Source organism: Balaenoptera ricei, chromosome 10 (genome assembly GCF_028023285.1).
Source record: "Balaenoptera ricei isolate mBalRic1 chromosome 10, mBalRic1.hap2, whole genome shotgun sequence".
Classification (NCBI taxonomy): domain Eukaryota; kingdom Metazoa; phylum Chordata; class Mammalia; order Artiodactyla; family Balaenopteridae; genus Balaenoptera; species Balaenoptera ricei.
Genome location: NC_082648.1, coordinates 3,199,110 through 3,222,837, shown reverse-complemented (window position 1 = coordinate 3,222,837; position 23,728 = coordinate 3,199,110). Strand labels below are relative to the sequence as shown.

Below are 23,728 nucleotides of genomic sequence, written 5' to 3'. Positions count from 1 at the left end.
AGGCTCAAGCGCAGGACAAGAAACGGCCAAACCAAAGGCTGTGAAGGCCAACGCCTTCGGAGAGGATAAACTTCCTGTCCGGAAAGGCCTTCACGCAGGTCTCCCTCACTGTGCCTTCAAACAGACGCACAGGAGGACAGTCGTCTGGCTAGAAAGGGCCGGTGATGCAGGTCCATCTGTCTCCTCCCTTGAGGCCCCCCAGGGCGGGCCCCGTGGATCTCTGTGACGGGGTGGGACGTGCCATGAGCCGCGAGGACCCTCACCCACTTGTCCTCACGTCCCTCCTCCCTGCCACCTGATTTTCAGCACACTGGTTTCCCTCGTCCTGGCCTCGTGCCTGGCTGCACAGCCAGTCCTCCCGCAGGCGGAGCCCCAAATCCCAGGGCAGCAAGATTGAAAGCAGACACCCCCCAAGCCCCAGGGGGAGGGGGGAAGACTTAAAATGGGAGCCCTGCATCCCAGCTGCAGCAGACTCCAGACTCCAGGAGGGATGGGGAGCGGATTCCTTGCCGCAGGTCTGCTGCGAAGGGCAGGGGCAGTGGGAATCAGATGGCCTGGGTGTGAGCCGCTGCTCTCCTGGCACTAAAGACGTGGTCTTAGGCAAGTCTCTGACCTGCACTCCACCTTAGCTGCTGCCACTGTGAAACGGGGGGGAAATGACAGCTACCTCACAGGACTCTCATGAAAGCTAAAGGAGATTTAAATTAAGATTTAATACGATTTAAATTAAATTAGTTGTGGACATATGTAAAGAGTCTGAAACTGTGGCCGATGATGACAATGACAAATATGAATCCTGGCATCTGAGTATCATGTGCAAAGCACAGCAGGCCAGTCAAAGGTCCGTGGCCACTCCCGGGACTCCAGATCATCTCTGCTGGGACTCACAGAGCCAGCACCCTCCTTCTCACCACACCACCCCACCACCACGCAGCTGGGTTCTTGGAAGGTAAGAGATTTACAGATCACCCCGCAGGAGGAAGCCACAGGATAAAACACACATCAATTAAAACATTAAAAGACCCAGGTCTGTACGCAGCACCCCCGGAACCTGAATCAGTACCATCCACACCAGCGACCGGGGTAGCTCCTGCCCAGCTCCAGCTCCAGCTCCGCAGGGGCCTCGACGCACAGGTGCTAGGAACAATGAAGCTACCAGCAAGACCCCTGGAGCCTGCAGGAGCAGAGTTGAGGACCCCCAGCGAGCATCCTGGCAGAGGGTGCCCACCACCGGAGGGCCAGGGGCATTCCTGCAGCAGCCAGGATAGAGGAACGGACACAGGTGGGATTGGTCTGATTCCCACAGATTCCTTTCTGGCCGGCTGGAGGGAGGAGACAGGAAGCAGGAAGTTACAGGCCTCTCCTGCTTCCCTAGGCTCCCTCCCTACAATAAGGGTGGTCAAGAAAGAAATTAAGAATACTGCCGGCCACCATTCAGAAACATTGGGGAGGAGGGAAATCTCTCCCGGCTCCCAAAGCCCCATTTAAGGAGCTTATCGATTCAAAGTCGAGAGCTGGGGCAGAGAGACAGCTAAGAAATGTCAACATTCCACTCTATCCTCCCTCCCCAAGCCAAAGGGCAAGAGAGACTCTGGCTTTAGACAGTTTATAACACGCAGACTTTCAGAGGTCCCAGCGCACAGTGGACCCAGACCAGCACTGACCTGTTTTCCTTGAATTTCCTGCGAACACCTTGGCTGCTGACAGATCAGAGAAGATCCCAGGATATTCCTGCAGGAAAATAAATGAAACATTAGGTCATCACTTCGCTGTGAAGCCACTCCAGGGTGAAATCTGTCCAGCCATGGCCACTCTTTGGGCTGCAGTCTCCCATCGAGAACCCATTCATTCAACAGCTGGAGAAGCCCAGAAAGGGCAAACGGATTCCAGCTGCCGTGCCAGTCCACTCAGCTGCTGGTGGGTGCTAAAGCATGATGACAGAGACCAAGCCCTGGCTCGATGGGAAAGACAGCCATGATCGACTAGTGATGTCTGCTACGGGTCGTTCTAACAGTAAGAGTATCCGTGCCAGGTATTTGCCATCCCTGGGGTAGACCCTTGGCATCCAGGGATTTAACATTTGTAATTTTGACCACTCACAAGTGAGACAAAGTTTCAAGATATTTAAAAGTGTGTAACTTTACTGAGATGTGAGTTTGATTCACACAAATCAAAGGAATAGACAACTGAGGCTGAGGTAAAGGAATAAACAAGTTTCTTGTTTCCATCTCTGCCACATCTAAAGTTACTGTTGAGGAGCAATAAAAACTTGGTGGGAAATGGCCATCAAGTGAGAGATAAAGTTGTAGCAGAAGTTGAAAGGGTAGTTAATTTGGGGTGTGAAGATATATACAGGAAACATTTGGCTTTCTGCGGAAACATGACTCCAGAGACAGCCAGGCCTGTGTACAAATACTGCCGTGGATGCAAACTTGGGGTCCTAGAAGGTGCAAGATTCAGTTCTTTTTTTTTAGGGGGGGGCAAATGGGCACTTCTTTAATTGCGATATAAGTGGAATATCACATATTAGTTTCAATATAAGGATTGGATATTTGTACGTATTGCAAAATGATCACCACAACAAGTCTAGTTAACATCCATCACCACACAGTTACAAAATGTCTTTCTTGTGATGAGAACTTTTACCATCTGACTCTCTCAGCAACTTTTTTTTAAAAATATATTTATTTATTTATTTTTGGCCGCGTTGGGTCTTCGTTGCTGCGCACAGGCTTTCTCTAGTTGCGGCAAGCGGGGCCTACTCTTCATTGCAGCGCACTGGCTTCTCATTGCAGTGGCTTCTCTTGTTGCAGAGCACGGGCTCTAGGCACGCTGGCTTCAGTAGTTGTGGCTCGCGGGCTCTAGAGCGCAGGCTCAGTAGCTGTGGTGCACGGGCTTAGTTGCTCCGCGGCATGTGGGATCTTCCCGGACCAGGGCTCAAACCCGTGTCCCCTGCATCGGCAGGTGGATTCCTAACCACTGCGCCACCAGGGAAGGCCTCAGCAACTTTCAATTTATAACACAGTCTGATTGTTAACTCCAGTCACCACACTATACGTTACGTCCCCATGACAAGATGCGTTTCTTGCGGGCTTCCCTGGTGGTGCACTGGTTGAGAATCCACCTGCCAACGCAGGGGACACGGGTTCGAGCCCTGCCAGGAAGATCCCACATGCCGCAGAGCAACTAAGCCCGTGCGCCACACCTACTGAGCCTGCACTCTAGAGCCCGCGAGCCACAACTACTGAGCCCGCATGCCACAACTACTGAAGCCCGCACATCTAGAGCCCGTGCTCCACAACAAGAGAAGCCCCCCGCTCGCCGCAACTAGAGAAAGACCGCGCAGCAACAAAGACCCAACACAGCCTAAAATAAATAAATTAAATAAATAAATTAAAAAAATAAAATAAAATAAAATATAATTGTCAATTAAAAAAAAAAAAGATGCGTTTCTTGAGAACGTCCGGGTCCACGTTGAGCCTACTCTGTGCCCCTCGGCGATGAGTGAGGGGCTGAGGAGAACATAGGGGCAGAGAGAATCTATGCCCTGAGGGGCTTCCAATCTAGTTGGAGAAGCGATGATGCCCCCCTGAAAAGAGCAAAGGGCCCTGCATCCTCACCATCACCCAGCCCAGAATCCCCTCCAGTGCCCCTGCATCGTTTCCTCACCACCCCATCCTGTCAATCCACTGATGGTCTCAATCCTACTTCCAAAATGTCTCAGGTTTGTTCCTCACAGCTGCCCAGCCACTCTCCCCACCATGATCTCTTCTCTTCACAGACCCCATACTCGCCCTCCACAGGCCTAGCCCTGCTTCTGCGACCCCTACTCAAAAACCGGCAAGGTTCCCAGGCCCCCCAAGGTTAACCGCAGTCCCCCCAGCACCAGCAGGCAGCGCATGGGAGACACTTAATTTCAATGCATGGATGGAGGAAATTACTTGGCTGGACATTTGAAGCCACCCATAATATGGTCACTGTCTACCTGTCCAGCCTTTTGTCTCTCTGGTTCCTCCCACACAACCCACTCACTGGCCCGACTGAGCTATTCCAAACCCCAGCACTTTCTCAATGCCATCCCTCAGGCTGACTTTTCTTCCCTTCTGTAGAAATGCAAGCCACACTTCAAAGTTCGCATCAAACACCACCTGCTGCACGAGGTGGTCCTCTAGCATCAGGGTGATTTATCCTCCTGTTTGAAACCACATTCTACTCTCATAAGCTATTCACCTTATATTTTGAATCGTCTTTTTTTTTTGTTTTTTTTTTTTTGGCCACACCACGTGGCATGCGGGATCTTAGTTCCCTGACCAGGAATCGAACCTGTGCGCCTTGCAGTGGAAGCGCAGATTCTTAACCAGTGGACCACCAGGGAAGTTCCTGAATTGTCATTTTTTGAAGCCCTTTCTTAACCCTTTACTGTGTTTTATGCCCCATGAAGACAAGGACATTTACCATTTTCATTTTTGCATCATCAGAACTCAGCACAGACTCTTGTACTAAGATATACATACGAAAGGATCACCCCAGGCAGTGTAGGAAAGCCAGGAGAGATGAAGACATAAAATGCCAAAGGGGTTCCAAGGAAAAGGAGGTTCTTTGGGGATGGGTGGCCAGGGAAGGCTCCATGAAGGAGCTCAGACATGAGTACGATCTTCAAAAGAGGGGAAGGAGGGAGTGGGGAGGAGCATTCCAGGAAGGTGGAACAGTATGAACTAGGGGACAAAGAAGGAATGAGCGAAGCATGCTCGGAGATGAGTCTGGCTGGCACCGGGGGTCCCTGGGGGAAGGGGAGTGGGAGGTAAGGCTAGACAGGACGGCCGGGATGGGTAGGGAGGATGTGGAGTGCCAGGCTAAGGCACCTGGATGAGATCCATTCCCTCAGTCCGTGGGATGCCCACCACAGCAGGCCTGGGCCTTAATGGTAGAAGAAGTCCTATCCTCTCTTGTTAGTCTAGCCTCCTCAGCTAGGTTATAAATAACAGGCACCGTTTACTGAACACCTGCTGTGTCTGAGGCCCTAAGCTACGTGCTTCACATACATTATCTCACTGCTCCTTCCAACAGCCTTGAGAGCTCAGTATTGTTATCCTTGTTTTGCAAGCAGGAAGCGAAAGCTCAAAGAGGTGAAGGCCCTTGCCCAGGCCTCAGCTGCTCACTCTTTTTTTTTTTTTTCCTTAAGTAATAAAAACTTTAATTAGCATTTATTATCTTCTAAAATCCATGGTTAGTTTCTTACATATACTAACCAATTTAATCCTTATCTCTCTATAAAGTATGTACCACAATATGTACATTTTACAGTTTGGGAAACTGAGATGTAGAGAAGTTAAGTAACTTAACCAAAGCCATCGTCTAATAAATGGTGAGATCAGAATCTAAAGGAAAGCATCCTGCTGTTTGCAACTCATGACCACTGCCTAGTCTCACCTGCTCACTCTTTTACTGAACAATAAGGCCGGTGCTAGAGGGCCGGTGCTGGAGTTACATTCACAGAGATGAAGACTGGCACTCTGGTCAGCTACCCAGACTCGCCTTATTCACTCCTCAAGGGCAACATTAATTAAGGACATAGTAGGAGCTTAATAAAGCACACTAAGTAGAATGGAGGTTGCCAGGGGCTGGGGGGAGGGGGAAATGGGGAGTTGTTTAATGCGTATACAGTTTCAGTTTTGCAGATGAAAATATTCTGGAGATCTGTTGCAGAACAATGTGAATATACTTCATGCAACTGGACTGTACATTTACAAATGGTTACGATGGTCATTTGTGTCATCTGTTTCTTTGCCACAATTAAAAATGACAAATAGGAATTCCCTGGTGGCACAGTGGTTAAGAATCCACCTGCCAATGCAGGGGACACGGGTTCGAGCCCTGGTCCGAGAAGATCCCATATGCCACAGAGCAACTAAGCCCGTGTGCCACACCTACTGAGCCTGCGCTCTAGAGCCCACGAGCCACAACTACTGAGCCCGCATGCCCCAACTACTGAAACCTGTGCGCCTAGAGCCCACGCTCCGCAACAAGAGAAGCCACCGCAGTGAGAAGCCCGCGCACCACAACGAATAGTAGCCCCCGCTCGCCGCAACTAGAGAAAGCCCGCGCACAGCAACAGAGACCTAATGCAGCCAAAAATAAATAAATAGATAAATTTATTTTTAAAAAATAACAAATAAATAAAGCACACTTACTAACTGACTGATTGGCTGCTGATAGCATTGTACACTGTTAAGATATCCAATGCTGAAAGAGATTCTAGAAATATTTTAACCCAATAACCCTCCAAAACAGAGAGCTGGTGAGGGGAGGTAACTTGCCGAGGGTTAGGTGATGTTAGGACTAAGGTCGGAGCCTAGGTCTCCCAGGCTCAACAGTAAAGAATGGCAGAAGCAGCTGGGAGTAGTAGAAAACACAGCATAAGAGGTCAGAAGCCATGGGTTCAAGTTCTGCTTCTTCCACTTATGAGTTCTGTGACCTCAGAGAAGTTGTTTAGTCTCTCTTAGCCTCATTCTCCTAAACTACACGAAGAGAATTAAAAATAACATATGCTTTACAACATTATGTGCGAATCAAAGAAAATTATATACAGCTAATGTACAGAGAAAGCACTTGGCCAACTACAAATTACTTTATTTATTTATTCTTTTTGGCCGCACAGCACAGCTTGTGGGACCTTAGTTTCCCCCTCCAGGGATCCAACCCGCGCCCTCAGCAATGAAAGCGTGGAGTCATAACCACTGGGCCACCAGGGAATCCCCTACAAATTACTTTATAAACACTAGTTACTGTTATTCATATTAACTATCTGTTTATAGATTGAAAGATTAAAATCTGATTAAGTCAGACCAAAAAAACTCCCTCTCCATTCTGGTCCACTCTCAGCTGTTCCCGGCCTTGCACACAGCAAGTCTTCAATGAGTGAGTGTAGAACTGAATTACCCTTCAAGTTTTATCCACCTCAACCCTCTTCCCTCCCTCACCCCACAACCCACAGCTCAGCTGCAACAGCCCTGCCAGGACCAGGCGGAGGGTAGGAAGCCAGTGTGAACCTCTGCCTCCCTGGCTGCATTCCTTAGCTAAATATAAATGATTTGTCCAGTCCATCGTTTGAAATTGTCCGTAATACCTCTCCTCCCCTTCCCATTACTTAGGGTGACAAGCTGACTGCACATCTTTATAGCAGAACATACATACAAAACATTCTCTATGGCTATTTTCAGTAAAGAGAGGGAAGCTGGCTGGTATACAGGGATCAGAGCATGAGTCTTCAGTTTTCTCCACTAGTCCAGGAAATCTTCCTGGAGGAGGACACCTGAGTCACCCCAGGGAAGGGGACAGCTGCCTGTCAGAAGGGCATCCTCACATAATGAGTTTGGTTCTCTGAACCAAAGAAAGATGAACTGCTGCGGTCTTATCCTTATTTGGGGGATGGGGAGGAAAGTTCTACCCAGCCCAGGGGATCCCATACTACCCCAGTGCTTCAAACCTCCCCAGACACTACAGGTATTTGGGAAAGAGGTTGAGAAGGGACCAGTATCTTTTTCAAAAACAGGCCATCCAAGACTCCAGTTCTGAAATACACGAGTACAAATACTGCTCTCATTAAGGAGCCAGTTTCTTGTTTGGACTTTTTTTTTTTTTTTTTTTTTAACCACAACAAAGTTTTTTAAAGTCCCAAACTTGGATGCACAGATGGACTACATCTCGGACCTCGGGGCGTGCCAAAGCCCTGTCACTCTGAGTACCGATCTGCCAGCGGTGGCGCAAGGAGTGGTCGGGGTGCCGGGGGGCTGCAGTTAGTATCCCAGCCCTGCCCGAGCCCCCGGCCCTCCCTGGGGGCGCTGTATGGACCTCCCCCAGCCGGTCCACTAGGTCACAAAGTGAGAAACCCTTGACAGCTCCGGGGCTCCCCCTTTCTGCGGCATCCTACAGACCCCCATCCCTTCGCCTGGGATTCCGCCGTCCACTCCCGCAGCCGCATTTCCAAAAGGTCTTCCTCGGAACCTCTCCCCTTGCAGACCCCTCTCCGCCCCGCTACCGGACGCCGCGCACACCGTCCCATTCGGGCCTCCCGCCCCCTCACAGGGCGCTGACCCCACCCCTCCCTCAGCTCGCCCACTGCCGCCCCTCGACACCCCTCCCAGGGGCGCCCCGGGCCGCTCGCCCCTCCGGGAACCGGGTCGGGGGCTTGCGGGCCCGCCCCCAGCCGGCCGGGGCCCGTAACCCCGTACGCTCCCGAGCCTCCGGCTCGCGGCCCGCCGCCCCACCCGCCCAACCCGCCCGGGCCGCACTCACCGAGCTCCCAGGAATGCGGGGTCCGGCTCTCTCGCGCTCGCGCGCCGCCGCCGCCACAGCAGCAGCCAGCGGAAACAGGGGGCGGGGCCTGCCCTGGACCGCGAGGCCGCGGGGCGGGGCGAGGCCGCGGGGGCGGGGCGGGGCCGCGGGGCGGGGCCGGCCGAGGGGGCGGGGCCGGCCCGGGAACTGGGAGGCCGTGGGGGCCCGGTCCGCCGCGCGAGAGGTGGGGGCGGGGATTAAAGCCGGGAGCTGGCGTGGGCACTGCGGGCGGGACAGCGGGTGGGGAAGGGGTGTGCGAGGCTGAGGGCGGGGACTGGGGCCGGGGGCCTCCAGCACCCCCTGGCCGGATCCCCGGCGTTGGAGCTGGAGGGACCCACGGGCAGGCCAGGGCCGTGCTGGGCGCGGGCGTCCTGGGCCAGATGTGGCTGCCCTCCGGGAGCCTTCCTCCCTCCCCGCCGCCTGGATTCTCGGATCGGCCGCTCCTCCGGGGCGCTGGTACGACCCCTGCCCCTGCCCCAGGGGCTAGAGCCGCAGCAGGACCAGAGTGTCTGGGGAGGATCAGGGCCTGGGAGTTCGCGCTCCTGCGCTCGGCGACCAGACGCCGGCCCAAAGCCGTCCGGTCCCGGCCAGGGTCGCAGCCTTGCCTCTGTGGCCTCCCGCCTGCCCGCACACCTAGGCAGTCCTTCCCTGGCTGTGTACTAGGGACCGCCTGCCCGGAGAGGCTGTTGGAGGACCCGCTGTCCACCTCCCCAGGAGTAACGGCCTCCAAGTGCTGGTAAAGGGCACCGTGCGTCAGGAGGACGTGAACTGCAGTGGGACAAACTCAGGTTACGCGTCTCCCGCCCAGGGCTTCCTGTAGGCCTTCCTCTCTGGGCCTGGACTCTCTTCCGAAGTGACCAGCGAGCAGTCACCTCTCCTGCTTCATTACTGTCGTGGAAATGTGTTCTGTGCTTCCCACCTGCACCATCCTGCACTAAGTATGATTTGAGACAAAGTTTTTTAACCTGACTAATCACCAGGCTCCCCTTGGCCTTTCCTAGTTGGATGGCAGTTTCTGCTCATCTCTTGGGCCCCCTCTTCTCATACACGCACAATCTTGTTTTTGTCTATTAGACTTAACCCAATAATCCACCCCTTCTGACTCCCCTTTCTTTCCTTCCAACCCTTGTTCAATGCCCCCCATAAAGTCTTCCCAGGCTGACCCCCTCCACCCCCAAGCCCCAATCTCTCCAGTCACTGTGGCAGCCCTTACCACATGCAACTAACCCTGCCCAGCTTCCAGAAGAGGAAAGTGAGACCCAGAGAGGGAAAGGGATTTGCCTGTGATGTCCGCTGTGGGGGTCATCTTACTGTAAAAACACTGGGAGGCAGCCTCATGTGGTAGGACAGGGCTTTGGAGCCAGCCAGACCTGGGATTGAACCCTGACTCTGCCTCTTATGGGCTGTGACCTCTCTAGGCCTCAGTTTCCTCACCTGTGAAATGGGGTTTCATATTACCAATCCCACAGGGTTGATGGGATGGCCAAGATGACTGAGGCAAAAGCACAACATTTGATGCATGGTGGGTGCAAACATTAGCCTCTCCCTGCCCTTTAATGGGAGATAAGCAAACCTGAAATAATAGGAGAATGGAGCCTTAGGGTTGGAAGAAACCTTAGAAGAATCCCCTCAATAGAGTCACAGGTGTAGAAAACAAACTTATGGTTACCAGGGGAAAAGGTGGGGGGAGAGGGATAAATTGGGAGATTGGGATTGACATATACACACTACTATATACAAAATAGATAATCAACAAGGACCTACCGTATAGCACAGGGAACTCTACTCAATACTCTGTAATAACCTATATGGGAATAGAATCTTAAAAAGAGTGGATATATGTAAATGTATAACTGAATCACTTTGCTGTACACCTGAAACTAACACAACACTGTAAATCAACTATATTTCAAGAAAATTTTTTAAAAAAGAAGAATCCCCTCAGCAATAACCCAGAAAGTGACCACACAGCTCACCCTCCTTCGACCTCTTCGACCCCTCTTCGTGCCTCTGAAGGGGTTTACAGCTGGGAGAAAAGCCATAGAGGATAAGGAAGTATTCAACATAGAGGAGGGCAAGGTGCCTCGAGGTCTGTGGGGCAGACACACTCCCACCGTGTCCACCGAGGACAAACTCAAACAAATGACCTGACAAGGAGGCAGGACACTCTTAGGGCAGAAAGACACCTGTGGGAGTTAAGACACCCCCCTAAGCACAATGTCACAGTTTACTGTACTGGGCTCCTTAGGAGTTTCTGTCCTGGGGATTCTGAAAATGCTGAGGAAAAAACCCCATAGATGGTGTGTCCATGTCCAGGATCTTGGGGTACATCCCATGTACTCCTCTTGTCCTGGCACCGTTATTAATGGCCCCCCTTTCACTCTCAAAATATCTTGGTTTGGACAATAAATTACATGTCACACTAACTCTGGACAAGGGCAGCACTCCAAAGAGCTTCTTCCAGCCCTGGACGTCAGCAATTCTGCTGGAATTTCTGGATCCCCAGAGGCTTCAAGAGATAGTGTGTTAGTTTATATCCCCTTGAAATCGCCAAATCAAATCAAAAATGATAATAAGCAAAAATTCAAGCTAAGGGACAGGCAGGACCTGCTGAATTGCGACACCTAGTGGGGAGACTTCACACTGCTGGTGGCTGGGTTTGGGGGACACTCCATGTTTGGCCGTTGGTCTCTTCAAGTCAGCAGGTAAAGCAAAGAACAACAGCTAACATTCACCAAGTGCTGTGTGCCAGGCACGGTTCTAAGTCCTTCACGTGTTCTGATTCGTTGAATCCTCATAACAGCTCCATGATGTAGGGGCTGCCGTCATCCTTCCACTTTACAGAGGGGGAAAGTGAGGCTCGGAAGGGTTAGGTAATGTCCTCCAGGTCATTTAGCCGGGAAATGGGCACAGGACTGTCTCCTCATCCAGTTTCCATCAGCTAGCTGCTACTTCAGAGGTATCTCCCATCTAAGATGACTTCAACCACCCCTCTGACATGGAGATGATACAAAGGGACAGTAAGAGGCAGAGTGTAGGGAATTCCCTGGCGGTCAGTGGTTAAGACTTCGCCTTCCAATGCAGGGGGTGCGGGTTCGATCCCTGGTCAGGGAGCTAAGATCCCACATGCCTTGAGGCCAAAAAACCAAAACAGAAAACAGAAGCAACATTGTAAAAAATTCAATAAAGACTTAAAAAAAAAAAAAAAAAAGAGGCAGAGTGTACCAGGAGGTCTATTTCCACATCTACCAGGAAAGAGTGGTAGTTTCTCCATCTACCAGGGATTAAAATCAGGGCATTAAACCAGACAACAAGAAAACGTATAAACCATCCGTTAAATGCACAGTGGAGCTGCTCATTTAAAGAAACACTTTCCAGCATGAAAAATGAAACAGCTCCTTCCCTCCCCATCCCCTTCAACAACATTTGTTCATGAAATGTGAAGAGTGGTTACTGGTCACTGCAGCCTGCCAGCTGCCCCCAGGGGACCCAAACCCAAACCTCCCAAAGTTCTTACAGCTGACCAACGACTTTCTTCTGCTTCCTTTTCGCGCTCTCTCTTGTAAAGAATGCAGATCATCCCCAGGGCACCTCCTTCCTTCAACTTCTTTCTCTTCCAAAGCTAAAGTGAGGCAGGGGTGGCAGGACTGAGGGAGCCGTAGACCACAGGTGTCTTGTACAAGCCTTTGTTAGAAGGTTGCCAGGTGATATTTGGGACATGCTTATTCTAAAGGAAATATTCATCACTTATCTGAAATTTCGTTGTTTATCTGAGTGTCCTGTATTTTTAACTGCTGAATCTGGCAACTCTACTTTGTTATTGATTGTCACTGAAGCAGTTAGAAAACATAGACAGTCAGAGGTCTGCGAACTTCTTCTGTAAAGGGCCAGATACTAAATATTTTAGGCTTTGCAGGCCATACGGTCTCTGCTGCAAGTACCCAACTCTTCCACTGTAGTACGAAACTCAGCCGTAGACAACACGGAGTGAGCGAGCATGACTGTGTCCCACTAAAGCTTTATTTACAAAAACAGGCATCAGGCCATAGTTTGCCAACCCTTGGACCAAATTAGGGCCTTCAGACTCCGGGCTATCTTCAGATGTGTTGTAGGGGCGAGAGTGGCTTAGATCCAAGTTCTCAGGTATGAAAAACTGAAAGAGACTGGCCAAAATCACTAGCGTAAAATATACACATAATTCGGAGTGGGTATGCACACAGGCGTGTGTGACCCAAGGTGGGTCGGTGCCTGCAGAAAGCATGCACTTCTAGAACAGGGTTGGTCTGGAGCTGCCTAGGTTCTACAAAGTCTCGGTCAGCCCCTGTGTGAAGAAGTGCAGCTTCTCTGCTGGAATTCCTGGTGGTCAGCATGTACTCTGTAAAGACAGAAAGGCACAGGCAACACTGTGAAATCAGACAGAAGGTACAGAGGCCAAGAAAAGCAGATCACCCCTGCAGAAGGCCTTCAGGTGAGCTAAAGGTGTTGGCATTTGTCCACCTGATGTGGCGTACTGAGAAGCACATGGTAACTGTCCGCCGGTGTGTGTGTGTGTGTGTGTGTGTGTGTGTGTGTGCGCGAGCACACGCCACATGGACACCAGCTATCTGAACAGTGTGCAGAGCGCCTGAGGAATTTGCTGGTTTGTTGGAATCAATAAATGTAACACTAATAACCATACATTTGTATGGCCACATTTGTTTCAACTTTCTTAATGATCTTCCAATAGTTTTGTATGCTTTCCAAGGACAATTCCACGATTTAAAACCACACTTAAAATTCTGCCCTGCAGACCACAGTCACATGAGAAAGGACTGTCCAGTTAAAAGCATTAAACCCAAACGTGAATTGGCCACAGCACAGGAAATGTAATGTGTCTGGGACAAGGGAGTTGTGCAGGGTTAGGGCAAAGCATCACATAGGCAGCAGACTATGCTGGGTCACGCAAAGGATTTTGACGTGCACGTATGTCCGAAGATAAGTAAGTTGTCAGTGAAGGCTTTCAGACAGGATCAGATTTGCATTTTGAGACTTCCCCTCTGGCTGGAGGGGAGCAGGAGGCTTTAGCAGTGGTCTAGGCACGAGGTGAAGTTAGCTTGGTCCAGTCGGTGGTGGTAACAAAGGAGGGATGTGGATAGACTTGAGAGAGACCTTGAGAGAGGCAGAAAGCGACATACACAGAGTGGATCTGAAGGACTGGGGGCAGGGAGGGGGAAGCTGTCGAGAATGACGGTCAGGTTTCTGGCCAGCCTCACAGGACGGTTGGTGGAGCCATCACGGACATAGGCAAGAAGGGAAGAGGACTAGACTGAGGGGGTAGACGGTGAGTTCAAGGAAGATGAGGGTTAATAAGTACCCATCAGGGATTTCCTTGGCAGTCCAGTGGTTAGTACTTGGCACTTTCACTGCCACGGCCCAGGTTCGATCCCTAGTCGGGGAACTAAGATCTCACACACTGTGTGATGCAGCCAAAAAAAACCAAAAAATACCCATCAGCTATAGTGAGTTTAAGGTCCCTGGGGGTCTTGGCAAGAGCCATTTCTTTGCAATGACGAGGCAGAAGCTGTGCTGGAGAGAATTGAGAGTGGGATGGAGGCTGAGAGAGGGAGATAGACAATTCTTCCCAAAATAGGCTTCTTCCCACAGGAAAGAGACACAGGGCAGGTGGCTGAAGGAGGTTGTAGAGCATGGGAGGGTTTGCGGAATTTAATGGGAGAATTGAGCCTCTGTAAAACCTTGCGGGAAGAGTCCTACTTCTGGTGTAAAAGAATCAGGTCCTAATAGAGCAAACCTCCCACAAGTAATATCTATATACTCTGGACAACATACAAAAAAACAAAGCCAAAAAAAAAAAAAAAACCCAACAAACAAAACCCAAACAACGCCCACCACCCCCAAACCCAACTACCTGAGAGCTCTGGAAAGAGAACCCAAGCAGGGAGATTTTGGAGGGGATTCAAAACGTGGATGAAGCAACTGGCATGAGGTGATTTCTCAGTAAAAAAAATTTTTTCCCCTGTGTTGGCCACAGTCACTCTGCAGCATAAGACGGATAAAGTTGCAACAGAAAACCCACTGTCTTTCTGGCAGGAGGAACCAGAGGATGGAGCCCAGAGCAATTAAGGTTGCTGAAGAGTGAGGCGTGAGTCCTGGGAAGGAGAGAGCCAGAGAAGAGGAACCAGAATTCTCTGTATAACAAACTTTGCCCAAGTCTCCGACTCATGCCTGCACCACATCTGAGCAGGAAAAACGAAAGGAATCCCGGCAAAGATAAGAGAACCAAACTAAGACTTGAGCAGTTGCCTGCTACAAGGAAGACAATGTTTGTAGTTTGACTATACCCAAGTTAATTACCTGTCAAAGGAAAATATCAATGCTTTTCTAAGGGATAAAATAGAATCCAGGGCCTCCTCAAAATAACCTTCAAAATATTCAGGATATAACACAAAATTCTCGGCGTACAAAGAACCAGGGAAATGTGACCCATTCTCAAGGGAAAAACAAACAGAGGCCAATCCCAAGATAACTCAGATGCTGGAATTATTAGACAAGGATTTTAAAGTAGCTATTATAACTGTGTTCAAGGGTATAAAGAAAAATGCATTTATAATAAAAGAACAGATAGGAAACCACAGCAGAAAACCAAAGTAGAAAATATAAAAGGGAACCAAATGGAAATTTTAGAACTAAATACCTGGAATAAAAATAATTCACTGCGTGAGCTTAATAGCTAAATGAAGATCCAGGGGAAAGAGAACATGAACTTGAAGATAGATCAATAGAAAGTAATGAATCTGAAAGAAAGGGAAAAAAATCAGAAAGGAAAAAGATGATAGCGTGACAGGAATCTGTGGGATAATATCAAAATGTCTAATATATGGGTAATTGGAGTCCCAGAAGGAGAAGAAAGGGAAAATGGGACAGAATATACGTATACATATATATTTAAAAGCTTACGGGGGGGATCCAGTTGAGACAAAGAGGTTGAATATATGGGAAAGATAAGAGACCACAACTAGTAGACGTTTCCATAGAAGGAGGGAAGGAATTATAGAAGTGAAGTATAGAAACTTGCTCTCTTCATTAGAAGCAAGTCACAGGTGCGTGCGCTCAAGGGGAGGCGTGAACACCAGGAGTCAGGGATTGGGGGACACCTTGGGGTCTGTCCTCCCAGAAGGGAAGGGGATTCGGGGCGTTGGCTGGGCACTGCGGTGCAGTGTGCTGGACGGAGGTGGCAGCTGGGTGAAGGCAAAGTGGCGAGCACTGGAGGGCAAGGGTCTGGCTGGGGATGGATGGGGTATTGGGGAGAGGGGCTTAGACTTTGATGGAAATTGGGTTCTCTGCCTTCTTCCATCATACGGACTATGAAGAAGAAATCTGCTTACCTACAAAAATATGTTGTGTCAAATAGGTTAACTTTGTTAAGTATGTATTGATTTTATTTCCTCCCAAAGGCTGACCTCCTTAAAAAGCAGATGGTTGAGGCGCACACACTGAGACAACCTGAGAGAGGAGTCTTGAAGATAACAGGGAGAAAGAAAATGACAGCCCATCTCCAGCATAAAAGGCCGAGGAGAGCCAGAAGGCAAAGGAGAAAGGAGAGCATCCAAGCTGATGCTTTGAAATTGGAACCCAGCCTAGTGAATTCCATAAGGTAGCAAGAGATGAAATTGTGTGACTGTCAATAAAATGCCCAGAGGATGGCGGTTGGTAAGACAGGAGGATTGTAAAAGTGAAGGGGGGCGCACCTGCAGCCCTAGCCAGGACGTCCAGGATCCAAGCTGATGTACATCCACGTGTGACATTAAAAAATTCATTATATTATAATTAAAATATGTATAGCATGACATTAAAGAAGCAGCAGCAGCTGGTCGCTAAAAGCTGGTAATTTAAAGGGGGGAAATCAAATGAGAAGCTCTTACATCTAAAGTATATTTTCTAAAGGACAGAGCAAGGTTGGAGGTTACTGGACACATCCATGTGAACTCACTTTCCGGCTCTCTCACTGGAGCGGACTAGGAGTGGAGAATCCTCCCTCTGTTCTCACGTGGATAACGTGATCTGCGCCACGAGTGCCCAGATATTGGTCACTTATAACATTCACCACTTAAAGAAACCAGGGCTCCCCGGAGAGTAGCAGGTTCCACGCCTCGGGGCAGGAAAGTCAAAGCAGGCCTAAGTCTGCTAGATGAGGCCAGAGCACAGCATTTCAAAGGACACGTGAGGTAGTGTGAAAAGGAAAAGGGACACAGCAAAACAAGGCAAAGCTGGCGATCTGAGTATCAGAAAGGAATCAAAACTTACAAAAAGCCCGAGTCCCTAATGATACTGAATACGGATTGCGCTAAAAAAAGGTGTACGTGAGTTCCCAAAAATGTCAACTATTCCAGCAATGTGCACACCATAGCCGAGTGCTGGTTAATAATTAAGCTGTGAATTTCTTGTGCTTTTCTCCAGGCAGTGAGACACTCAGGGGTGAAGGAGGCACTGGGGTGTCTTTTTTTTTTTTTTTAAGATGAGGGTTTTAGGAATTTTGTTATTGTGGCAGGCAAAATTTGACTGCAAGAAGCCACTCCCACAGATAATTGCCAGGCTGGGTGACGTCCAGACCCCTCTCCCAGCCTCACCCGGTCTCCAGGTGGGCGAGTCTCCATATCTGTAACTGTATGGCAGCTCCAAATACGGAGCTTATAACCCCAAAGTGTAAAGCGTATCCAAGTCCTAAACCTTCACTGTAGTCATCTCAGCACACCTGTGAGGCTGATTCTGCTTGTTTTGTTTAGATAGAGGCTTGAAAATAAATATAAATATGACACAAATATGTATTAAAACTTTTGTGATAGGTTTAAGGATGTAACAGTTAATTATTGTAACCATTAGGGTAATTCAATTTATATTTTATCTGGGTTTGGAGAGTAAGTTTAAAAATATAATTTATTTTTTGTTGCTGTTGGTTGGCTGCACCGTGCAGCTTGCGGGATCTTAGTTCCCCAGCCAGGGGCTGAACCCACGGCCTCGGCAGTGAAAGCTCGGAGTCTTAACCACTGGAGCACTAGGGAATTCCCTAAAAATATAATTGAAAATTTAAATTCTTTTAGAAAATTCACATAACATGAAATTAACCATTAACCATTTTAAAGTGAACAATTTTTGCCTGCTGTTTACAGTGTTGGAAAAGTATAGAAGTATGTGATATATTCGACTCGTGATGCTAGTTTAATACTAAGGTGGATTAAGTGTGAAGGTTAAACACCTAAATAAATCCGATTAGATCTGTAAGTTGAGACTTATTACGTTTCGTGAATAGTGTTTAAGTTCTTAGTGTTAAATGCTTAGTGTCTAAGATTTTGTTAGATTTATAAGTCTGCCTTGTTAGATATTTGAAGCGCTTAATTATAGTTTAAATAGCCTAAGCTAATTTAATTAATCCAGTTTGTGAGAGTAAATGTTTAGAGAATTTGTAAGGTAACTGAACATTAATGAAAGAAAAAGAGATTTAACAAAAAAATTACTAGCTTTCTGAACCAAATAGCAAGATTTACAAGTTGAACTTAACAAAATCAGGCTTTAAATTTTACAACTTTAATCAATTAAAAAAACTTAAAATACACAAATAACATGAAGTATTCTTTTCCATGCATAAAAGTTCCCCTCAGACATTAAAAACTCAACTGATAGTGACTTAGTAGTTTATAAACTAATACAAAGGTATAGAATGATATTTATTTGTTGAAATTTTGACAGTTGAAAATATTACGTCAAATGAAAAGGAAGCACCTTTTTTGAAGTTAATGTTTATGTTCTATTTTTATTGATATTATTTTATTTATAGTAACTAAATCAAACAATGATGAGTTTGTTGCTCAAATGCATCCCTTTGCCAGGGGAGGAAGCCCATCACCTGCTCCACCTCCAAGCAGGAGGGATGATCACAGATTGGTACCAGGTTGGCGGCGCAGCTTTTCTCTGCACCTGGTCAAAAAGCCTAGCCTGTTGCTTCTCACACTTTGCTGTGCATAGGAATCACCTGCAGATTTTGATTCCAGTAGGACGGGTGAGTGGGGTGAGAGTCTGTGGGTTCCGGGGATGCACAGGAACCACACTTTGAGCCAGAAGGGCATGCTTTCTCCATGTGAGCACATGTGGATATGGCTCTTTTCCGGGGTTCCAGTTACCAAAGGCCAACGCTGCTCCCGCAGCCGGATCGGCCGCGTCTATCTCTCTGTGGATGGGACAAGCAGTCTTGCTGTCATACGGTAGCGGGAGCGGGGAGCCACTGTCTCCTCTCAGGAGACCTGGAGGCAAATGCCCTCCGTTGCCCTTGACTCTTGCACTCCCCAATTCACAGAGATCATACCCTAGACTGTCTGGGTACGGCTGTGGTGGGAGAGGGGATAAACAGAACAGGAGGCCTGGCGCAGTTTTGTTTATTTGTCGTGTGATTCCCCCACTAGCGTGTAAGCTCTCCCAGGACCTGGACTTTGATTCTATTCACTGCTGCATCCCCAGGAGCCAGAACCGTGCCAGACACATCCTAGGTGCTCAGAAATTATTTATGGGATAAACGAGGCTTGTTTGGGTTGTAGGTGTTCAGGCCAACCCTTCTAGAATTCGACATTGGGGTCCAAGTCTCACCTGATAAAGACAGTGGTACGTGCCTGGCTGAGCCTCTTGCAGGCATCTCTCTCCCTCGGGGAAGAACTGTGACCCAGAGCAGGATGTGGGTCTTCTTAGGCCCCTGGCCACAATGCTATCCGAACGCCGCTTCCATCTCCGGCCCAGGCCAGGGGCAGGGCGCTCCTCACTCAAGACCGAGAGAGGACACGGACCAGAGGCAGGAACAGAGCACGGGGTGAACGAGAAAACCCGAGGCCCGAAAAGCTACAAGGGGAATGTGATGAGTTGCCAAGTCCGAGGCAGCAGCAGCAAATATCAAAGCCAGGGACCACGGCCAGGAATCCAAGATTCAGTGAGACGAAGGGGAAGGGCAAGTGGGCCTGTGGTACATGGGGAGGGGCTGGGCCGTTCCCCGGAGCAGGCATGTGAGGCTCGCTTTAATGTGCCTCCAGCAGCAGGGCTGGGGAGGGTCAGGGACTTCCCTGGTGGCGCAGTAGTTAAGAATCCGCCTGCCAATGCAGGGGACACGGGTTCGAGCCCTGGTCCAGGGAGATCCCACATGCCGTGGAGCAGCTAAGCCCATGCGCCACAACTACTGAGCTTGCGCTCTAGAGCCCGCGAGCCACAACTACTGAGCCCACGTGCCACAACTACTGAAGCCCACGCGCCTAGAGCCTGTGCTCCGCAACAAGAGAAGCCACTGCAATGAGAAGCCCGCGCACCGCAACAAAGAGTAGCCCCCACTCGCCGCAACTAGAGAAAGCCCATGCGTAGCAACCAAGACCCAACGCAGCCAAAATAATCAATAAGTAAAATAAATAAATTAAAAAAAAAAAGATTAAAGGGGGCCCTGTGTGTGATGGACAGAACGGCATTTCCCAGGGGCTCTTGGTTTTCTAGGAGGCAGCGCGTGGTCTTACAAGTCCCAAGGCTGGCTTCAAGTTCCAGCTTGCACTTCCCTACATAACCTCGAGCAAGTCACTTGAAAGTCATCTCATCTTCACAAACCTTTTGGAAAGTGCAAACCCATAATCAGCTTAAAGTCTGTATCTCCCCAACAATCTCCAAGCGATCAGAGGCATACACCCGCCACAAAGGGTCTACATCAGGATCAGTGGGGATTTAGAGAGAGAAATTGGAAAGAAGTCAGCAAAGTAATGACCAAAGAGGAAAAGCAGAAGGAGAGAATCGTGCCCAACTTCAAAAGTGCTGGGCTCGGCCTCTGGAAGGGAGGCTACAAAGAGAAGCAGATTCCCTTTGATACCGAGAAAACATTTCCACAGTCAGAGGACGCTCGGCAGACTCTTGCTCTGAACGTCTGACTGCTACCCAAGTACTTCCAAAATGGGCTTGCTCGCCCGCCAGCTGGCAAACACATTTCGCTCCAGTGTTGGTAGTTGTCTGATCTTTACTTCTCTAATTATCCGGCACAGTCTCTACCCCTGTGGAAATAGACACATTTTCCCCGAGAAGTGAGAAAGCTTTCATTGCTGCCCTTGAAGGCCAGTGTCTCCCGGGGCCTTCGGGGCCAGCTCCCAGCTCTCTGCCCAGCACCAGGCAAACTCTGGGGCAGAACCTCCCACACATTCACAACCAACTGTCCACCTACGGTCACCAGCACGGATGAGGGGCCACAGAATCCAGGTCGAAGTACACGATCTGTGATGTAGTAACCAGGTGACATGAGTGATTCCTCTGAGCCTCAGTTCCTTCATCTAGGAAGAAAATGTCTACAGCATCACAGAGCAGCTGCAAACATCAAGCAAGACAGTGGGTTTGAAAGTGCTCTGGAAACTGAAAAGTGCTATAAAGAGTCAGGGGTGGGATTATTACTGTTGTTGTTGTTACAGCTGTCTGTCCATGCTTCAGACACTCTGCCTCTGTGTTTATCGCCAGATCCCATGATGTATCAGTGAGAAATAAGTCTGGCTGCAAATTACAAAAAAAAAGACAAAATACAAGTGACTTAAAGAAGATAGTTTATTTCTCTCTCATATAAAATCTGTCCAGAGCTGTAATGGTGGTCCATGGAATCAAAGACCCAAGAGCCTTTGATCTCGTTGCCTTACCACGGGTAACTTCCATTCCTAAGGTCATCTCAGAGTCCAAAATGGCTGCAGGAAATCCAGCCATTACATCACACCCCAGTCAACTGAAAAGGAGAGGTGAAGAAGAGCGTGCCCTCTCCCTATTAGGACACTTCTGGTAACTGCAGCTCTGGTTACCTCCATTGGTCAAACTTAGTCACAAAGCCACAACTAGCTGCAAGGGAGACTAGGAAATATGGCTTTTATTCTGAGTGACCATGTGCCCAGCTAAAAATGGGGGAATCCTATTACTCAGGAAGAAGGGGAAACCAGGGCGTCTCTGTCACAAATGGTAATTTCTCTGTCTTCACCTTAATCTACGCGCCAGTAGCATTTCACCGCTGCCCTGGAAATGCTTTCTTCTCTACTACTGAGAAGAAAACCACTCTCCCCTCTCCTCTCCTCTCCTCTTCCCTTCAACGTTGGAAGGACTCAGAGCAGTCCTGGGGACACCTCCTCTCCTCCTAAGTGATCTCATCTAGTCTCAAGGACTTAAAATACCAATCCAGGTGCCAGTGAATCCTAGACCAAGCCCTGACCTCTCCCCTTCATTCCAGAATCACACAGGCAGCTGCTATGGAAGCCTCCACTCAGAGGTCTAACAGGGATCTCAACTCAGCTCTGATCTCTACCCACATACTTGCTCCTCCCCAAGCCTCTCCCACCACAGTAAACATGTGACTTGAGCCAGGAAACGAGGAGTTAATCTTGCTTCCTCACTTTCCCGCCCTCCCTGTACCCAAGCCTCAGGAAGTCATAGTGACGATCTTCAAAACACATCTCAAGGTCACTGGCTTCCTTTCCTCTCCATCACTAACCCGTGTCCAGAGCACCATCGTCTCCCTCCTGGACTTTGCAGTGACCTCCTAACTGGGTCTCCCTGCTGCCACTCACCCCTGCCCTCCTCTTTTCCATCTTCACATGACAGCCAGAGCGACATTTCAAATAAGTGAGTCAGGACAAAGGTGGTGGATTCAACACATACATCTATTTTGTTCCCTCTTGAAACCCTTCTAAGATGACCACATAAGGATTTTTTTAAAGCTATAAATCCTAAAGGACAAAGAGAACAGGAGGATAGGAACAAAAATTCAGAAAACAGAAGGATGGGTGCCAGCTGACTTAGCAGACCAAGAGAGCTGAACCTTACCCCAGAGACAGCCAGAAAGAAACATGGTTTCTACCAACGAACTCGCCAAGGGTCAAGAGCCGACAGCACCGGGCGTCTCTGGAAGCGGAGGTGGGGACGGGAGGGCTGCTCCAAGTCAGCTCAGAAAGATGTGGTGCTCCAAATCCTCTCCTGACTCCATATGCAGCTGGGGGGTGCCCCTCCCTACTCAGGCAGAAGCTGAGAGTTCTTTCCTTGGAGAGGATGACACAGAGCGTCCCCAGGGTGGGGGACACCAGGTCCAGTGAACCACAAGAGCCCCGTGCAGAACAGGGGGTCCGTACTGAACCCTGGGGGGGCCCCGGCACTTTTCTCCCACTTGGTTCCCAGGATGCTGGTGGCCGGATTGTTCTCCACAGCAAGAAACTGGGAGAGCCCTTTCCATGGAATCTGACCCGGCCAGGAAGCCTTGCCCTAAAGAAATCTGCATTCTAACACAAGAGCCCTGCCAGGTGGCCATGGATGCAGCCGGCCTCCCACACCTGCCCACCTGCTCTGAGTCTCCCACGGGCGTCAGTGCCAGTCTTAAGTAGAGACGGACGACCGATGGTGACCTTCTGAGCCAAGGCTCTGGCACAAATGACAAAGGCCAAAACAGACCCAGAGGAAACAGATCAGATTGGGCGGAGAACCACATCCCTGAAACCACTGCTACCCGCAGGTCAAGCAATGAAGACGTGGCCCATGAGATAGGGATGGGACGTTACCCCAGCTGCACCCCGGTCCCTCCTGCCCCTCTTCCCACCTCAGTGCCCTCAAAGTGGAGGCTCGCTTCCCTGGGTCGTCTCGTGGCTACTCTTGCTGTCACCTCGGAGAGGCCTTCAATGGCCACCCGCTCCGAGGAAGCCCCCCCGTCACTCCCTGACTCAGGAGTCCGGTAGCTTTTCCTGGAAAGGGCCACCGTGAGCCAAGCATGGTCTCTGCCGCCACCTCCCAGCCCTGCATCATAGCTCGAAAGCTGCCATGGACCCCGGGTCGCAGTGACCATGACCTGTTCCAATGATGCTCGATTTACCGACACTGGGACTTGAACTGCAGACCACCGTCACAGGTCACAGTGCTAGTCTCCTTTGGATTTTTTTTCAACCATTTAAAAACATAAAAACCATCCTTAGCTCCCAGGCTCTACAAAATCAGGCGGCGGGCCAGATATGGCCAAACCCTGTTCTAAGACATCCTCCTGTTTTCCTTTCGTCAAAGCGCTAACTGCTTCCTGCTATTTTCCTGCTTACTTAACTTTTTCTTGTTGCTTACTATTCATCAGTCTCTCGGACCAGAACGGAAATTCCGTGAGAGCAAAGACCTCTGCACACCCCCGGTCCCACCTGCCATGCTCACACTCAGAGCCATGCCCGGCATACAGTCTGTGCTCAATAAATGCTCGCCGTGGGCCACGCCAGCCGCCCCGCACCCGCGGGACAAGCTCTGGGGGACAGCCGGCCACTCCCAGCCCGGCTCGCCCCCCCATCCCCTCCTTTCCCCGTCCTTCCCTCTCTCCATCCCACACCCTAAGCCCCTCTGTGAT

General features: G+C 49.6%; 1 protein-coding gene across 1 annotated transcript in view; it reads right to left on the bottom strand.

Moving 5' to 3' along the window:
- TSPAN9 (tetraspanin 9) overlaps window positions 1-8,383 on the bottom strand; it is a 181,438-nt gene extending 173,055 nt beyond the window's left edge. The window contains exons 1-2 of the mRNA XM_059935119.1: window positions 8,296-8,383; window positions 1,665-1,731 (exon numbers count right to left, since the gene is read on the bottom strand). The gene's annotated coding sequence lies outside the window, so the exon portion shown is untranslated. The remainder of the gene's footprint in view (window positions 1-1,664; window positions 1,732-8,295) is intronic.
- Between the last annotated feature and the right edge of the window lie 15,345 nt (window positions 8,384-23,728).